Source organism: Pleurodeles waltl, chromosome 11 (assembly GCF_031143425.1).
Source record: "Pleurodeles waltl isolate 20211129_DDA chromosome 11, aPleWal1.hap1.20221129, whole genome shotgun sequence".
NCBI lineage: Eukaryota > Metazoa > Chordata > Amphibia > Caudata > Salamandridae > Pleurodeles > Pleurodeles waltl.
Window position 1 is genome coordinate 472,448,891 of NC_090450.1, and position 19,290 is coordinate 472,468,180.

The following is a 19,290-nucleotide window of genomic DNA, read 5'->3' on the forward strand; positions in this document are numbered from 1 at the left end:
TCCAACAGTCTTCATGTTTCTCATTTACATCTGTTTTAGCTGCTTTGGCACTCCTACTGAACTACAGCCTATTATCCTTGAAGTCACCATTTACCCACAGTATTTCTTGAATAACAGGATCTTTAACATGCATAACCGCTTGATTATCATCGTCATCATTATCATCATAAACTTTATTCAGAAACAAATAGCAACCATAGAAGTAAACATTTTTCAACAGTTCATATAGACATTAAAAACGCACTAAATAATTAAATATTTGGACAAGTATAAAAACACTTACAAATAATACCCCCCCCCTCCCGCTTGAAGGTTCGACCCCAAAGGGAGGCCGCTTTTATTACCCCACTAGCGCTGGTCTCATCTAGGATTGCACAGAGTCTGCACAGGGAATCATGGCTTGGAGCAAAACACCCACCCTCAGGGTTGCTTAATTGGCACCCGGACTCTGGCATCACTCAGGCACCCGAGCATGAACCACCGTCCAGCCTCCCAGGCATGTCATGGGCTTAAAATAGCCGCTCACAGCTCTGCTTCTCCTCCGCCAGGAGCCGCAGAAGACATGGCTGCCTGCCTGGGAGAGAAGTTACCTCCTTTGCCCTTCATTTGATATTAAACGATAACATCTTTAATGTTTCCGGTAAGTATCGCTGAATTCTAATTTTCAGTTTCCAGAACCCGTGAAATCGTATTGCTCCGTGAAACCGTATTGTTTTCAAGCAAGGCGTTGGTTAGAGTGTGTTTATTTTCGGTGATTCCATTCCCTGCTTTCCACGTGTCCTTCTGCAGTCGAGGGTGTCAGTTGAGGACGCAGGACACGTTCGCCGAGGTAAACACCGAGGTGCGGGCGCAAATAACCTACCTGTCTGTGACCATGATTCCATGGTCACCAGTGCATTCAAGGAGAAAGAGCTCCCAGTCCCAGATTTGTTAGTAAAAAAAGAAAAATAAACCAACTGGGGCAAAGTGGGTCCCTCGCAGTCCTGGGTTCCAGCGCCACTCCACCTGCTGCACCAGTGATAGCTCCTTCCCTAGTCAGTGAGTACTAAAGACCTTCGGACAAATCCGTAATTCCTGTGGCGATTTCATCACGAGTCTTTTGCCGGCCAGGTCGGTAAATTCACGCAGTAGCCAAGCGTACTTGCGTACCATGAAATTGCTAGTCAACAAAATGAGCAGCTCGCCATTCATACCGTAAGAACTCTTGTGTTTATTTAGTGATTTAGCCTCAAGTTTGAAGCTTCGTTACCCTGTGAAATGTGGGTGTAATTTACTCACCAACTCCATTCTTCTCGTTTTATTGAGATCAGTAGGTGATCTGCAGTTACGGTGACCACCTGGCACTGAGGCAAATTCTGGACAGGACTGTAAAAAATTCAGGAAAAAGGGTCAAAATTCAGGACAAAAATTCAGGACAAAGGGTCAAAATTCAGGACAAAAATTCAAGAACAAACGTCAGTTTTACAGACACACGCAAGAGAGGCCATGCCTCACTGTGTTATCAGTGCATTTATTTACTCTTTTTTTAACATAGCACTATTTATTCACTGTGGACCTTTTGTGATTGCCTCCTGGTGTGCTACATTCAGGTGTCACATTACGTCCTTGTTCAGTAGTAAATTAATGCCCTTCACGGCAAGGCCATCACCCCTACCCAAATCTACCCGATCTTTCCTGAAGAGAAAGTAACAGCAACATTTTGATTATGTTTCTGAACATTTCAAAACCCCTGGCAAACAGTTTGGGAAACATTAAGGTAATTAACCTTATGCTAGTTTATACAAATTGAACAAAAACATCTGGCTTACCCCAACCGCCCATAGACTTTCAACCTAATTTTTTTTAAAGAGGCAGGGCAGATGGTGTGGGTGTCAGTCTCACACCCAATGACAGGATGTGATGTACCCATAACTAGTCTGTAGTCTCACTGCACTAGAGTGTATGTTTGGGACTCTACATTTATTTCAGAAATGGGAGCCCGGACTACCAATCAAAGATAATAAAAGAGTAGGATGAAATCGAGATCAAATGGGAGATCCATGGCAAGTAATTCAAAGGGTTGTTGCTAACAACTGGATAAATAAAGAAGAGAAGAACAAGGTGGGACAATTCCAAAAATCAGACAAGATGGGTCCACCAAGACTATTTGAAGGTATTGGGTACCTGGGGAGTTGTCTGCACACAGGAGCAAAACAGAAGGGGCACTGTCAAGTGGTTGAACAATCAACACCCATCCACCTTGGCAAACTCTTCTGGTGCAATGGTTCGCAGTTAGTGCTTGTGAAGGGTGAGCAGTGGCCAGACCCCTTGCAAGGTTGTGCAAGGCAATTGCCCACTTAGTCCATGTCTTTATATGGTTTTGAAATTGAGCAAAAGCCAAACTAGAGATCTGGGTTATCCCTAAGTGTCAAGTACACATAGAATCTTCAAAATATTTGGGATGTAAATTGCACAAACAAAATTTACAAATTTTAAAATTTAATTAGTGTTTTTTTAACATATGGCACTGTTTTCACCTTCATACACAATTAGAGCTCAGATTGAACTGGGAACCAGTTACCTTTCGACACCTAATGATTAATATCTACCATTCTTACACTGATTTCCAGGATGAAAATCTCAGCAGAGCGAACAGTCCCTCCAAGCCCAGTTTCCTTTTTGGTCTTCTCTTCTGCTTTCTGTAGAGGCCATGTGGCACTAGCGAAGATGGTGTGCTACCACAATGATAGTATTATTTAGCAAACCTTCCCCTGATCATCCTTCATTCCTTCTTCAGACAGGCCACACATCTGATTTGGTCACTGCTGCGCCATCGGGAGCTCTTTCCACTCTAAAGCTAACTGTGACTGCGGGTGTATTAGATCTTCTGGACTTAGAATGCTTTTATTCAGCTGCAGATGTCCAATGGGTGGCTCACTGGCTTTCTGCCCACCTCCCTGCATGAGATGGGGTTTACCAGTAAAGACTTTTAAGGAAGGCTTAATGCACTGCTCATCGTTTCCTACTGACCATTCTATGGATCACCATCCGGGGTTATCATGCATGGCTTTCTCTTGCCTTGCCAGAACCTGTAAACTCACTGACACGAAGAAACCCTATGCTCCTGCACTACCTTTGCTAAGCCTTCCCACTCGCACAGGATGGCTGTGCTCAGAGCAACTCCATCAGTGGCATGTTGCAGGTGTCTTAAAATTGGGGACTTTGTTTCTGAACAGTGAGCTACTAAATTTCCAAACCCTTGTGGCAGTCTACCATCTTCACCCCGGTCAACTCCTTACTTACAACCACCTTAAATAATCATTTACCTGTTTCAGGTCCTGAGCTCGCCCCCCACGACCGCAGCACCAACCTGCTGCCCTCTGCCTCTGTCCCACGAGCACGCTGCCGTTTGCGTGTTCGAGGCCCTCCTCCACCCGCAGGCATCCTCCTGCGCCTCATCCCTGGTGGCTAGTGGGCTCACTTGACCCGTGTGCCGCTTCCGCCGTCCTGTAAGTGTTTTTTGGCTTTTTTCGTTTTTTCGTTTTTTCAGCGCCTCGCCGCCGGCGCTTCTGCCCCCTTTGTGCCCCCACGATTGCTGTATCCCCGATCGTGTATTGTGCCATTATTGTATTTCTGACTGTATTTCTGATTGTATTTCCTCATTGTAACTGCTTGTAGTTTTGCTTGTTTTCAGTGTTTTTTGCCCCTTGTGCGCTCCCCGTTCCCTGCCGCTGCCTCCCTGCAGCCCCGCCCCCCTCGCGCCCCCATTTGCCGCTCCCTCCCGCCTCCCGCCTCCCAGCTGCTCCTCCCTCCCCCCTCCCTCCTTAATGGCTGGCGCTGCGCGTCGCGAGTGAGCGAACTCTGACCTGTTTCAGGTCCTGAGCTCGCCCCCCACGACCGCAGCACCAACCTGCTGCCCTCTGCTGCCTCTGTCCCACGAGCACGCTGCCGTTTGCGTGTTCGAGGCCCTCCTCCACCCGCAGGCATCCTCCTGCGCCTCATCCCTGGTGGCTAGTGGGCTCACTTGACCCGTGTGCCGCTTCCGCCGTCCTGTAAGTGTTTTTTGGCTTTTTTCGTTTTTTCGTTTTTTCAGCGTCTCGCCGCCGGCGCTTCTGCCCCCTTTGTGCCCCCCTGATTGCTGTCTCCCCGATCGTGTATTGTGCCATTATTGTATTTCTGACTGTATTTCTGATTGTATTTCCTCATTGTAACTGCTTGTAGTTTTGCTTGTTTTCAGTGTTTTTTGCCCCTTGTGCGCTCCCCGTTCCCTGCCGCTGCCTCCCTGCAGCCCCGCCCCCCTCGCGCCCCCATTTGCCGCTCCCTCCCGCCTCCCGCCTCCCAGCTGCTCCTCCCTCCCCCCTCCCTTCTTAATGGCTGGCGCTGCGCGTCGCGAGTGAGCGAACTCTGACCTGTTTCAGGTCCTGAGCTCGCCCCCCACGACCGCAGCACCAACCTGCTGCCCTCTGCCTCTGTCCCACGAGCACGCTGCCGTTTGCGTGTTCGAGGCCCTCCTCCACCCGCAGGCATCCTCCTGCGCCTCATCCCTGGTGGCTAGTGGGCTCACTTGACCCGTGTGCCGCTTCCGCCGTCCTGTAAGTGTTTTTTGGCTTTTTTCGTTTTTTCGTTTTCTCAGCGCCTCGCCGCCGGCGCTTCTGCCCCCTTTGTGCCCCCCTGATTGCTGTCTCCCCGATCGTGTATTGTGCCATTATTGTATTTCTGACTGTATTTCTGATTGTATTTCCTCATTGTAACTGCTTGTAGTTTTGCTTGTTTTCAGTGTTTTTTGCCCCTTGTGCGCTCCCCGTTCCCTGCCGCTGCCTCCCTGCGGCCCCGCCCCCCTCGCGCCCCCATTTGCCGCTCCCTCCCACCTCCCGCCTCCCAGCTGCTCCTCCCTCCCCCCTCCCTTCTTAATGGCTGGCGCTGCGCGTCGCAAGTGAGCGAACTCTGACCTGTTTCAGGTCCTGAGCTCGCCCCCCACGACCGCAGCACCAACCTGCTGCCCTCTGCCTCTGTCCCACGAGCACGCTGCCGTTTGCGTGTTCGAGGCCCTCCTCCACCCGCAGGCATCCTCCTGCGCCTCATCCCTGGTGGCTAGTGGGCTCACTTGACCCGTGTGCCGCTTCCGCCGTCCTGTAAGTGTTTTTTGGCTTTTTTCGTTTTTTCGTTTTTTCAGCGCCTCGCCGCCGGCGCTTCTGCCCCCTTTGTGCCCCCCTGATTGCTGTCTCCCCGATCGTGCATTGTGCCTTTATTGTATTTCTGACTGTATTTCTGATTGTATTTCCTCATTGTAACTGCTTGTAGTTTTGCTTGTTTTCAGTGTTTTTTGCCCCTTGTGCGCTCCCCGTTCCCTGCCGCTGCCTCCCTGCGGCCCCGCCCCCCTCGCGCCCCCATTTGCCGCTCCCTCCCGCCTCCCGCCTCCCAGCTGCTCCTCCCTCCCCCCTCCCTTCTTAATGGCTGGCGTTGCGCGTCGCGAGTGAGCGAACTCTGACCTGTTTCAGGTCCTGAGCTCGCCCCCCACGACCGCAGCACCAACCTGCTGCCCTCTGCCTCTGTCCCACGAGCACGCTGCCGTTTGCGTGTTCGAGGCCCTCCTCCACCCGCAGGCATCCTCCTGCGCCTCATCCCTGGTGGCTAGTGGGCTCACTTGACCCGTGTGCCGCTTCCGCCGTCCTGTGAGTGTTTTTTGGCTTTTTTCGTTTTTTCGTTTTTTCAGCGCCTCGCCGCCGGCGCTTCTGCCCCCTTTGTGCCCCCCTGATTGCTGTCTCCCCGATCGTGTATTGTGCCATTATTGTATTTCTGACTGTATTTCTGATTGTATTTCCTCATTGTAACTGCTTGTAGTTTTGCTTGTTTTCAGTGTTTTTTGCCCCTTGTGCGCTCCCCGTTCCCTGCCGCTGCCTCCCTGCGGCCCTGCCCCCCTCGCGCCCCCATTTGCCGCTCCCTCCCGCCTCCCGCCTCCCAGCTGCTCCTCCCTCCCCCCTCCCTTCTTAATGGCTGGCGCTGCGCGTCCGCGCAGCGGACGCGCGCAGCGGGCGCGCCAGAGGCAAGCCCGTCTGCGCCCGTCCGTGCCTGGACCGCGCCCAGCGCCACTCCCCCTAGCCCTCGCGCCCCCCGCATCCGCTACTCGATCAACGAACTCCGCGCCTTCAACCCCGGCCCCTCCACTGAATGCTGCTCGGCAACCCCCAAGCACACTAAAGGACCTTTTTCCTGCCGTACCTGCAACTTCTCCTGCATCAGAACGACCAAACCAACTACTGAAGCATTCAACCCCAACCACCTGAACTGCATCCTCATCAACACCCGCTCCGCACGAAAACACGCCATCGAGCTCTGGGATTTGCTCGACACCACTGCTCCTGACGTGGCTTTCCTGACCGAAACCTGGTGGAACGACTCCTCGTCTCCGGACATCGCCATCGCCATACCGGACGGCTACAAAATCACCAGAAGAGATCGAACCAACGGAATCGGCGGCGGAATAGCCATCGCTCACAAAGCTACCCTCAAAATCCACACCCACTCGGACGACACCCTCAGGACAGCCGAACACCTCCACTTCCAGATCCACACGGACCCCAACACGACCCTCAGAGGAACCCTCATTTACCGCCCTCCAGGACCAAGAGCCCCCTTCAACGACACCATCGCCGACCTTGCAAGCACCCACGCCCTCGCTTCCCCGGATTACATCCTCCTGGGAGATCTGAACTACCATCTGGAAAATGCCAACGACGTCAACACCGCGTCACTGACCTCCAACCTCCTCAACCTCGGTCTCCACCAGCTATTCAACACGCCTACCCACATCGCCGGACACACCCTTGACCCCCTCTTCACCTCAAGCAACCACATTTCCTTCAGCCACACCTCCGAACTCCACTGGACCGACCATCACTGTGTCCATTTCACCTATAAGAAAACCACAGAGCAACACCGCATCCAGCTACCTCCCCACCGCCGCTGGGGCAAAGTCACCCAAGAACAACTGACCAGCACCCTCATCAACAACCTTCCACCCGACGCAATCGACCCGAGCACAGCCGCCATCAACCTCCATCAATGGATCCTCGACTGCGCCAACACCCTTGCCCCTCTCAAGAAACCCACCACCATCCAAGGAAAGAAAAAACCAGCCTGGTTCACAGACGATCTCACCACCTCCAAAAGCAACTGCCAGAAGCTCAAAAAGAAATGGATCCAAGAACGCACACCCGACAACCTCGCCGCCCTCAAAAACGCCAACCGCGAACACCACCAACGGATCCGCACCGCCAAGCGCGCCCACTTCACCGAACGCATCAACAACAACGCCCACGACTGCAAAGAACTCTTCGGCATCGTGAAGGAACTCTCCAATCCGAAAGCCAACTCCAACGACATCCCGCCCTCCCAGAAACTCTGCGACGACCTCTCCACCTTCTTCCACCAGAAAATCACTACCATCCACGACAGCTTCAACACCGGTCCACCGCCAGACCCCACCCCCGAAGTCTCCTCCCGAGACTGCCGCCTCACCGTCTGGACCCACGTGGACGAGGCAGAAACCATAACAACCATGAACACCATCCACTCAGGCTCCCCCACGGACCCCTGCCCCCATCATGTTTTCAAGTCAGCCAACGCCACCATCGCCCCCAAACTCCGCAAGATCATCAACCTCTCCTTCACTTCTGCCACCTTCCCGGACAGCTGGAAACACGCAGAAATCCAACCCCTCCTCAAAAAACCCAAGGCTGACCCCAACGACCTCAAAAACTTCCGTCCGATCTCTCTCCTCCCTTTTCCAGCGAAAGTCATCGAGAAGATCGTCAACACTCAGCTCACCCACTTCCTCGAAGACAATTCCATCCTGGACCCCTCACAATCCGGATTCAGACGAAACCACAGCACTGAGACTGCCCTCCTCGCCGCCACAGATGACATCAGACATCAAATGGACAACGGCGAAACCTCAGCCCTCATCCTCCTCGACCTATCAGCCGCCTTTGACACCGTCTGCCACCGCACCCTACTAACCCGCCTCCAGGAAGCCGGCATCCAAGACAAAGCCCTCCACTGGATCTCATCCTTCCTCTCCAACAGAACGCAGAGAGTCCGTCTCTCCCCTTTCCGCTCCAAAGCCACCAACCTCATCTGCGGCGTCCCCCAAGGATCCTCCCTCAGCCCTACGTTGTTCAACGTCTACATGGCCCCCCTCGCTCAACTGGCCCGCCAACATCATCTCAGCATCATCTCCTACGCCGACGATACCCAGCTCGTCCTCTCCCTGACCAAAGACCCGCTCACCGCCAAAACAAACCTCCACGAGGGACTAAAATCCATCGCCGATTGGATGAACAACAGTCGCCTGAAACTCAACTCCGACAAGACGGAAGTCCTCATCCTCGGACGCACTCCCTCGGCCTGGAACGACTCATGGTGGCCCTCTGTCCTCGGACCCCCACCCACCCCTGCCAGCCACGCAAGAAACCTCGGCTTCATCCTGGACTCCGCCCTCACCATGTCCAAACAGGTCAGCGCCGTCTCCTCCTCCTGTTTCAACACCCTTCGAATGCTCCGCAGAATCTTCAACTGGATTCCAACAGAAACCAGAAAGACGGTGACCCAGGCCCTCGTCAGCAGCAGACTTGACTACGGCAACGCACTCTACACAGGCATCCCAACCAAAGACATCAAACGACTCCAACGTATCCAAAATGCCTCTGCCCGACTGATCCTCAACATACCCCGCCGAAGTCACATCTCCCCTCACCTAAAGGAACTCCACTGGCTCCCGGTAGACAAGAGGATCACCTTTAGACTCCTGACCCACGCTCACAAGGCACTGCACAACACCGGACCCTCCTACCTCAACACCAGACTTAACTTCTACACTCCAACGCGTCAACTCCGATCCGCCAACCTCGCCCTCGCCATCGTACCCCAAATCCAGCGCAAGACATCCGGCGGCAGATCCTTCTCCTTCCTCGCCGCCAAGACCTGGAACTCTCTCCCCACATCTCTCCGCCAGACCCAGGACCTCCTCGCATTCAGAAGGCTTCTCAAGACCTGGCTCTTCGACCACTAAATCAGCAGCACTCCCACCCCCCCTGCCCCCCCCCCCAGCGCCTCGAAACTCTGACGGGTACATAGCGCGCTTTATACATTTTATGATTGATTGATTGATTGATTAAATGCCCTATTTCATGTCTGCTACCTAGCACTAACCCTACAAGAGGTGTGCCAGAAGCTCTGTACAATAGGAAATGGTGGCAAACTGATGGAATGGGTGTACAGACCTATCCTGCAACATGTAAACCACTCCAGGTCTTCTTGTCATACTGCCTGGGTGATTGATGTACCAAACCTCTGCAAGATATGGACTAAAATACTGGACTTTCCCCACAAAGTATCCCACAGCTGTCACTTTAAGTATATTCATAGTGCTTCCTTGTGAATGCATTCTGCCCGTTGCTTGCCATTGGCCTTGTGGTTTGTAACTCACAATTTGTTGCTTTCAATTTGCTGGCTTTATTTGTTTTAGGCTATGCAGCTTGAATTCCTCCCTTCCCTTGCCAAAACCTTATTTACAGTATCCTGCTGAGTGCTCCCTTTCTCTAAACAGGCCTGTAAATCTTGTTCTTATCTTATCATATTTGCTGTGCATTCAAAGAACACAGTCAAATGTCAGGCTCTGTCTTAGGTGGGAACTTAGTGCTTACTTTCCTTTCTCTGACTTCAAAGTGAGAGGATTTATGAAACAATCTTGCTGGATACTGGGGTTAGGAAAGAGTTTTTTCTATCACATGACAACATTTAAATAGACTTCAGAATATATCAGAATTCGAAGTACAACTCAAGCACATTTTTGTTAATTCTGAACTGTGCTGGAAACAAATACCTTTACATGATTAAAACAAATAATTGCATTAGGTGATGCAATTTCCACACATCATCGTCTCTGCACAATATAGTTTGATTTGAAAAACTGTATATCTGTGCAAATGTAATGGTCATTTCAATCAAAAATGTGTTGTCTGTAATGGCAGTGTGTTACTACACCATGCATGCTCCACTCCACTCCGCTCTGCACCACTCTACACCACTGAACCATACTCTGTATCACTCCACTTTACGCCAATCCATGCCACTGCACTCTTCTCCATTCGGAACCACTCCACATTATGCCACTGCTCTCTATGCTACTTCACACTATGCCTCTCTACTCTACTCTGTACTACTCTACTCTAAGCCACTGCACTTTACGCCTCTCTACACCACTGTGCTCTGCTCGTCTGCACGCCATACCACTCCAGTCTAGGCAACACCAATCTAATCCGCACAACTCCACTCTCTGCCACTCTGCAACGCTGCACTGTACGCCACTGCACTCTAAGCTAATACACTCTATTCTAATGCACTTTACTCTGTAACACTCAACTCTATGCCCCTGCACTCTACATCAATACACTGTACATCATTCTAATCTACTCTGCACCTCTGCACTCTATGCCCCGGCACTCTACACTACTTTACTCTATGCTATTACACTCTATGCCACTTTATGCAACTCCACTCTAACCTGCACTTTTCCACTCTAAGCCACCTCACTCTACTGTGAAATAATCTACTTTATGCCACTTCACTCTGTGCAACTACATTCTATGCCACTGCACTCTACCCTGCACCTCTCCACTCTATGCAACTGCACTCTACTCTGAAACAATCTATTCTACGCCACTGTACTCTATACCACTCTGACTACTGCACTCTAGTTCAATGCACTCTACACCACTGCAAGCTGACACTCTGCAACACTGCTCTGGCCGCCACTATACTCTACACCACTCTGCTCTGTACTACTGCATGTTGCACAATATACTCTATTCCACTGCATTCTATGCCACTCTATTCTGCCCAATGCCACTCTATGCAACTGCACTCTACACCAGTGTACTCTAAACAACTGCACTGCCCTTTACTCTGCACCACTGTACTCTATGCCACTGTTCTCTGTACCACTCTACACCACTGCACTGACACTCTACTCTGCAACTCTGCACTCTACACCACTCTACTCTATGCCACTGCACTCTAGGCACTATACTCTACTCTACACCTCTCTACAATACTCCACTCTGCACCACTCTACACCACTACACTCTATGCCACATGAGTCTACTCTGCACTCTATGACACTGCACCACTCTGCATTACTGCACTCTCTGCTACTCTATTGTATGCCACTCTACTCCACTGCACTCTATGTAACTCTACCCCATGCCACTCTATGCCACTGAACTCTGCGCCAATGCACTCTAAACAACTGCACGCCACTGCCCTCTACTCTGTACCACTGTACTCTACGCCACTGCTCTGTGCCACTCTACTCCACAAAACATCACTGCACTGACACTCTACTCTGCAGTGTTGCACTCTCCTCCACCGTACTATACACCAATGTACTATGTACTACTGCATTCTATGCCACTGCACTCTATGCCACTCTACTCTGCATCACTCCACTCTACAGCACTTTGCCCTACTCTGCACCACTCTACACTACACCACTGCACTCCCTGCAACGTGAGTCTACTCTGCAATCTATGCCACTGCACCACTCTACACTACTGCTCTCTCTGCCACTCTATTGTATGCCACTCTACTCCACTGCACTCTATGCCACTCTACTCTGTCCCATGCCACTCCATGCTACTGCACTCTAAACCATTGCACTCTATGCTAGCGCACTCTAAACAACTGCACTGTACCCCACTGCACTGTACTTTGCACCACTGGGCTCTACGCCACTGCTCCTATGCTACTCTACTCCACTCCACACCACTATGCCACTAGCTTTAAGCCATGCTGAACTGCAGCTACTCTGGTGTATAACATGGCTAATGGCTAAAACACATTTGCAAAGCCAAACACTCTTTCGTAGATGAGACCTACTGGCTTTGCCAATGTTTGTTAGTACTATGAGGTACTGAGGTACCTGAAAGAACTGTAAAACATACAATTACACCATAATAAAGGCTGCTACAAAATGCGCAAGTACATTTTGGTTAAATAAAAAAAAGTGCTTCTCAAATACTGTACAGATTTGAATAATATACAGTTTCTACCTAGTGCTAAAAAAATGTTATAACACTCCATTAATACCACACACTCCACAGCTCACCTTGGAAAACCATTACAATACCTCTCTGAAAGAAATATCTTTGCCACCAGAAAACTTCAAGTGGCTCCTTTTAGTAAATTCAATGCAGGTTTTCAAGCCCCTTTGTATTTGCAGATTTACCAGTTGCCCACATTTGCATGTGTTTAGGGAAGGAGACCCCCTGGCAAGAAGGCCTTTTCTTATCTGTCTGCCCCTCCCTCCCTCAGAGCACAGGAGACCCCCTGCCTTCCAGGTCAGCTGGGGAAACTCCTCTGCCTGTAATTTCGCCCTGCCTCCATTGCCCTTTAGGTGAAAGGCTAAAATTACGGACAAATGCCGTCCCTTAAAGCTTTCATCACGGACAACGGACAGCAGGGCGAAATTACGGACAGTCCGTGAAATTTACGGACGGGTGGTCACCCTATCTGCAGTCACTGCAGCATCGGCCAGCTGAGCTATTTCGTCGACAATCAAGCGCTACGGCATTTTTTTTTTTTTACTTTTACAGTTCCTGCATGACACAATGTGGACTTGTAGCATGTTTATAGATTTTGTAATGGTTTTAATCAAGTGTGCAAATACATTAAACTGATTTCGTGAATAGTATGATTAATAACAACGCAGGCCATCTGATGGGAACGGGAGTTAAAACAAACTTATGCAAGGGCTAGTTCAAATCAACTCTAAAAGGAACAGGGACATTTTCCTCTACGTGGCTCATGTAATAGCTGATGTGGAATAGGTTTTCTTTGATCGAGACCACAGAACGTACATATATTTCTCGCCTTTTCCCTAAGAAGCCTTGTACTAAACCGAAAGTTGTTAAAGGTAAAGCTGGAGAGAAAGTAAGGAGTGTGGGTGTGTGTTTGTGACGCGTGCATGAGTGTGTATAGGGGGAGGTTTTTCATCTGTCACATGAAAACAGGAAACCGAGAAACTCGGAGGGCCTGGTCGTTTCATTACCATATACAGCACACTGCTTACTCATAATGCAACACACAGCATCATGTAAAACTAGAGTACATATATAAATCTCTTCATAATCGAGCTCATATATGCACATAAGCCACCAAAGCACTCTGATATCCTTATGGGCCATGTTTGAGCTATATAAAACTTTCGAAATAAAAAATAAATTCTACAAGAAAATACCGTATTCACTCTAAAATCACACTTTAACTGAAAAATCCACACGCAAAAGGAGGTATAATCAAGGCTACTTGAATTATGTGGCAGAGGAGTTACCAATTATGAGGTAAGGTTGACTAAATTATGCTCTAAGAAAAGGTAGATTATGCGTCTTAATGGGCACATTTTGTGATAGTATTACTTGACTTTTTTTGACATGTTATCAAGGTCTGGGTGAGACTCACACTTTATCGGGATCAATTTAACACACAGATACAACAATAAGTAACTGAAAGATGACCTGTCTACTTCTGCAAAGGGCTTTCCAGTAAACAGGAACACATGTTGTCATAGTTCTAGTAATATTTGATCCGCTTGACCTAGAAAAATTATTTAATTGTTAAAATCTGCAGATTAAGCAGCAGATGATGGATTAAGTGGCAAATGTAGCACATGCCTAATTATGTGAAACATGCCAGAGCCGCAGAAACCCATAATCAGATAATTTCAGTGGCCCTCAGTTTTACAAGGATATATGAAGATCTTCTATATTCAGTCCTTGTGGTATTACTGCATGTAGTACGAATATAATGCAAGATTCCATGATGCATAGCCTCAACCCCTGTTACCTCTTCCAGCATGTACAGGTTCTCGGTAAAGTACCACCACTTGCACATTCTCAGTAATACTGTCATGTTTCTCAGCAAAAAGAATAGCAACAGAAGAATTGGGATCTACATGTTTGATCATTCTCATATACTCAACAACTAAAACTTCATTTGACAGTGTTTGGTGTAACCATGGATATAATGCTGCATGCAAGAATAACAATTATGGCACACTAGGTACACGGGTCTCCAAATCACATCTGTATTCTCAATTCCTCAATTGCCTTTCTCCTGTCTTTTTACACCTCCTAAATCCTGCCTCACTCATTGACAACATGCTTCCCTCTCATTGTCTTTTACACTCATACTACTGTTCTACCTCACCATGCTTTTTCTTTTCATCTAGCCTATTACCATCACTTTTTCGCAGGTGCTTTCATTTTCTCACTCACCCTTACTTCTTTAATCCCTCTCACAATATACACAGACTTCCACTCACATGCTTTTACTGTGTTTGTCTCTCTCTCGCTCTCTTTTTTCTCTCTTTGATCCCTCATTGGTTCTTTTGCTCTCACTATTAAACTTTCTCTCTCCCTCTATCCTTAGCTGTGTTTCACTCTCCGTTCCATTTGCTTACTTTACTCTCTTTTTTAAGTCTTTATCGCACTCTCCTCCTTTCTACCTCTTTCTCTCATTTCTCTCACTCTTTCTCTTTCTCTCCTGGTTTCTATATCGCTGTCTCCCCTAATCTCACAATTTTCTTTCTGATTCTTTCACTTCTTTTCTTTCTGGTCTTTTTTACTGTGTACTTTCCAACATTCATTTTTTTCTATCTCTTGCTACCTCTCTCTCTGGCTTTGCCCCTCTCTGTATTTCTCTTGCTCTCCCTCTCTTTCTCAGCGTCTTTAGCGTTCTGTAAATTTCCATGTTAATCTGTAATTCTCTCACTTTCACGTTCTGTCTTTCTCTCTTCGTCTCTGTCCATCAGTCTTTCTCTTTCCGCTTTGCTTTCACATACTGTTATTTCTGTCTCACACACACTACATTTCAACCACTGAACCTCACTTATATTTAAGTTCCAACACACAAGCATCATGAAACTCTTCCTTTCACTACATTACTCTCACTGCTCACCTTCTCCCTAAGTCTTTCTTTCATTTCCTCTTCATGCTTCCTTAGTCTTGTTCATGTTCTTCTCCTCCCTCTTTGTTCTCCGCTCCTGAACTCTCTGTCTCTGTTATCATTCTCTTCTATATTTGCCCAAATCCCTTCTCCTCCACTTTACACTGTCTTGCTCCTCAGTTTGTATTTTTCCTCTACAAACATATCTAGATTTACAAAAAGAGTAACTATTGCATCGAATTTCAATAGGACAAGTAGGCAGGTGGACATGGAGCAGGTAGAGAAACCATTTTTAGTTTAAATACATGTAGGAAGTTGGCTCTGTATGTGCTATTTCAAAGTAAGGAATAGCATGCACAGAGTCCAAGGGTTCCCCTTAGAGGTAAAATAGTGGTAAAAAGAGATAATACTAATGCTCTATTTTGTGGTAGTGTGGTCGAGCAGTAGGCTTATCCAAGGAGTAGTGTTAAGCATTTGTTGTACATACACATAGACAATAAATGAGGTACACACACTCAGAGACAAATCCAGCCAATAGGTTTTGTTATAGAAAAATATATTTTCTTAGTTTATTTTAAGAACCACAGGTTCAAATTTAACATGTAATATCTTGTTTGAAAGGTATTTCAGGTAAGTACATTAGGAACTTTGAATCATTTCAATTGCATGTATACTTTTCAAGTTATTCACAAATAGCTACTTTAAAAGTGGACACAGTGCAATTTTCACAGTTCCTGGGGGAGGTAAGTTTTTGTTAGTTTTACCAGGTAAGTAAGACACTTACAGGGTTCAGTTCTTGGTCCAAGGTAGCCCACCGTTGGGGGTTCAGAGCAACCCCAAAGTCACCACACCAGCAGCTCAGGGCCGGTCAGGTGCAGAGTCCAAAGTGGTGCCCAAAACGCATAGGCTAGAATGGAGAGAAGGGGGTGCCCCGGTTCCGGTCTGCTTGCAGGTAAGTACCCGCGTCTTCTGAGGGCAGACCAGGGGGGTTTTGTAGGGCACCGGGGGGGACACAAGCCCACACAGAAATTTCACCCTCAGCAGCGCGGGGGCGGCCGGGTGCAGTGTAGAAACAAGCGTCGGGTTTGCAATGTTAGTCAATGAGAGATCAAGGGATCTCTTCAGCGCTGCAGGCAGGCAAGGGGGGGCTTCCTCAGGGAAACCTCCACTTGGGCAAGGGAGAGGGACTCCTGGGGGTCACTTCTGCAGTGAAAGTCCGGTCCTTCAGGTCCTGGGGGCTGCGGGTGCAGGGTCTTTTCCAGGCGTCGGGACTTAGGTTTCAGAGAGTCGCGGTCAGGGGAAGCCTCGGGATTCCCTCTGCAGGCGGCGCTGTGGGGGCTCAGGGGGGACAGGTTTTGGTACTCACAGTCGTAGAGTAGTCCGGGGGTCCTCCCTGAGGTGTTGGTTCTCCACCAGCCGAGTCGGGGTCGCCGGGTGCAGGGTTGCAAGTCTCACGCTTCTTGTGGGGAGTTGCAGGGTTCTTTAAAGCTGCTTCTTGAGACAAAGTTGCAGTCTTTTTGGAGCAGGTCCGCTGTCCTCGGGAGTTTCTTGGCGTCGTCGAAGCAGGGCAGTCCTCAGAGGATTCAGAGGTCGCTGGTCCCTTTGGAAGGCGTCGCTGGAGCAGAGTTCTTTGGAAGGCAGGAGACAGGCCGGTGAGTTTCTGGAGCCAAGGCAGTTGTTGTCTTCTGGTCTTCCTCTGCAGGGGTTTTCAGCTGGGCAGTCCTTCTTCTTGTTGTTGCAGGAATCTAATTTTCTAGGTTCAGGGAGAGCCCTTAAATACTAAATTTAAGGGCGTGTTTAGGTCTGGGGGGTTAGTAGCCAATGGCTACTAGCCCTGAGGGTGGGTACACCCTCTTTGTGCCTCCTCCCAAGGGGAGGGGGTCACATTCCTATCCCTATTGGGGGAATCCTCCTTCTTCAAGATGGAGGATTTCTAAAAGTCAGAGGCACCTCAGCTCAGGACACCTTAGGGGCTGTCCTGACTGGCCAGTGACTCCTCCTTGTTTTTCTCATTATCTCTCCTGGACTTGCCGCCAAAAGTGGGGGCTGGGTCCAGGAGGCGGGCATCTCCACTAGCTGGAGTGCCCTGGGGCATTGTAACACGAAGCTTGAGCCTTTGAAGCTCACTGCTAGGTGTTACAGTTCCTGCAGGGGGGAGGTGTGAAGCACCTCCACCCAGAGCAGGCTTTGTTTCTGTCCTCAGAGAGCACAAAGGCTCTCACCGCATGAGGTCAGACACTCGTCTCTCAGCAGCAGGCTGGCACAGACCAGTCAGTCCTGCACTGAACAATTGGGTAAAATACAGGGGGTATCTCTAAGATGCCCTCTGTGTGCATTTTTTAATAAATCCAACACTGGCATCAGTGTGGGTTTATTATTCTGAGAAGTTTGATACTAAACTTCCCAGTATTCAGTGTAGCCATTATGGAGCTGTGGAGTTCGTTTTTGACAGACTCCCAGCCCATATACTCTTATGGCTACCCTGCACTTACAATGTCTAAGGTTTTGCTTAGACACTGTAGGGGCATAGTGCTCATGCACATATGCCCTCACCTGTGGTATAGTGCACCCTGCCTTAGGGCTGTAAGGCCTACTAGAGGGGTGACTTACCTATGCCACAGGCAGTGGGAGGTTGGCATGGCACCCTGAGGGGAGTGCCATGTCGACTTAGTCATTTTCTCCCCATCAGCACACACAAGCTGGCAACCAGTGTGTCTGTGCTGAGTGAGGGGTCCCTAGGGTGGCATAAGACATGCTGCAGCCCTTCGAGACCTTCCCTGGCATCAGGGCCCTTGGTACCAGGGGTACCAGTTACAAGGGACTTACCTAGGTGCCAGGGTTGTGCCAATTGTGGAAACAATGGTACATTTTAGGTGAAAGAACACTGGTGCTGGGGCCTGGTTAGCAGGGTCCCAGCACACTTCTCAGTCAATTCAGCATCAGTATCAGGCAAAAAGTGGGGGGTAACTGCAACAGGGAGCCATTTCTTTACAATACACATCAGTGGAAAACCTGTAAATTTTATTGGCACATAGACAGGGTACAATGGGCTTTGATTTGAGAGTCCTGACACTCAAGTGCACTCCTTTGTAGGCGGATATGCACATATGATCCTACAAAATGCAGTTACTCACATTTATGACAAAGCCAGGGGTTGGCCCATTGTTCAATACTGTGTGGTGTGGTGGGCAGAATCAACATATGAATGCCACGGAACACACCAAATGATGAAGAGTGTTATTCCAGCACCCCTCTATATAAATATGTTTGAATTTTAAATTTATGATTTTTTGATAACATAAAGCTGGAGAAATAGCTAATACTAAAGGAGTCTCTGGTAGGCCAGAACTAAAAACACTGGGAGCTGCAGTTAATTATAATACATTTAAAAAAGGGAGCGAAGAAAAAGAGAGAGGGAACATTCTCATTTGTGTGGACACAGAGATGGATAAATGATCTAACCATCATTTTTCTCAGTAAAAAAGATAACCAAGATTTAATCATCTATCAAAGAATGTAGTCATAAAAGAAATTTAGAATATAAAATGTAGGTTTTCACAAGAAATACACACCAGAGTACATTAATTTTTGCAAATTTTAGTATTTCTATTAATGAAGTAATTGAAGTAGTTAATGTGTTAAATGCTATTGAATGTCCCAATAATGTCTGTCACAATGCTAAAGAAAGAGAAGTGGTTGGATTGGTAGCTGAGTCTGGTGGCCTAGTGGATTCACTTTGGGATTATGTGTTTGACCTAATGGTCTCAGGTTTGTATCCCTACAGCTCCACCCTGCCTTTCATCTTTCAGAGGTCTAGAAAATACAGCTCCACCCTGCCTTTCCTCTTTCAGAGGTCTAGAAAATAAGTACCATTGAGTTGGATAATAATACAGATGTGTTTTTTCAGTGCCAAGGGTAAACATGTGTTTTGCACATGTTTTGTTCCTCTGTTAATGGTCACTGATTTCTTCAAGGGGTCTGGGATCACATCATTACTAAACAAGCGTTGACTTAGCCAGTAGTTCTTGCCTATACAAGAGCTATTGGCTTTGCTAATGTGTTTGTGGCCATGTGGTACTTCAGCATGGCTGCTGTTCAGCATGGTTAGTGGCGTAGAGGAAAGTGGCGTGGAGTGGAGTGGCGTGCTGTGGAGTGGTATACAGTGTCGTGGAGTGTCATGGAGTAGCTTAGATTGCTGTGAAGGGGCACATCATGTCATAGAGTGGCGCATAGTGTTGTGGAATGGCATAGAGTGGAGAAGAGTAGAGTACAGTGGAGTGGTGTAGAGTGGCTTGGAGTGGCATAGAT

At 48.6% G+C, this 19,290-nt stretch overlaps 1 protein-coding gene across 1 annotated transcript in view; it reads left to right on the forward strand.

The window, feature by feature from the left end:
• Positions 1-337: 337 nt before the first annotated feature.
• DUSP26 (dual specificity phosphatase 26) overlaps positions 338-19,290 on the forward strand; it is an 86,433-nt gene continuing 67,480 nt past the window's right edge. Inside the window, exon 1 of the mRNA XM_069213809.1 lies at positions 338-640. The gene's annotated coding sequence lies outside the window, so the exon portion shown is untranslated. The remainder of the gene's footprint in view (positions 641-19,290) is intronic.